The sequence below is a fragment of the Octopus sinensis genome, linkage group LG19 (assembly GCF_006345805.1).
Source record: "Octopus sinensis linkage group LG19, ASM634580v1, whole genome shotgun sequence".
NCBI lineage: Eukaryota > Metazoa > Mollusca > Cephalopoda > Octopoda > Octopodidae > Octopus > Octopus sinensis.
The window spans coordinates 39,370,412-39,371,239 of NC_043015.1; positions in this window are offsets into that span (position 1 = coordinate 39,370,412).

Consider the following 828-nt stretch of genomic DNA (forward strand, 5'->3'; position numbering starts at 1 on the left):
TATTATTCATCATATCGCCGTCGTCGTCGTCGTCATCATCATCATCATCATCATCATATCATCATTATCATCATCATCATCATTATCATCATCATCATCATCCATTATTATTTCATTATTATTATTATTATATTATTATTATTATTATTATTAGTATCATTATTATTATTATTATTATCATTATTATTATTATTATTATTATTATTATTATTATTATTATTATTATTATTATTATTATATCATTATTATTATTATCATTATTATTATTATATTATTATTATATTATTATTATTATTAGTATTATTATTATTATTATATTATTTTAATGTTTCCCATCTGTGTTTTTTTTTATCTTGATTTTTTTTTTCTCTTTAATATTCTTTTAGTCTTTCACTTGTTTCAGCCATTTTATTGCGGCCATGCTGGGGCACCACTTCGAAGGTCTTTAGTCAAGCAAATCGACCCCCCAGGGCTAATAATTTATTCTGTCTGTTCTTTTGCCGAACCGCAAAGTTACGGGGATGTAAACACACCAACCTTTTGTCAAGTAGTGGTGGGGGACAAACACACACATACATACATATATACATATATACGACGGGCTTCTTTCAGTTTCCGTCTACCAAATCCTCTCACAAGGCTTTGGTCGGCCCGAGGCTACGGTACAAGACACTTGCCCAAGGTGCCACACAGTGGGACTGAACCCAGAACCATGTGGCTGGTAAGCAAGCTACTTACCACACAGTTACAGCTGCGTCTTTATCTTTATTTTTCTCTCTTAAGATCTTGTTGTTGTTGTTGTTGTTGTTGTTGTTGTTGTCTTCTTCT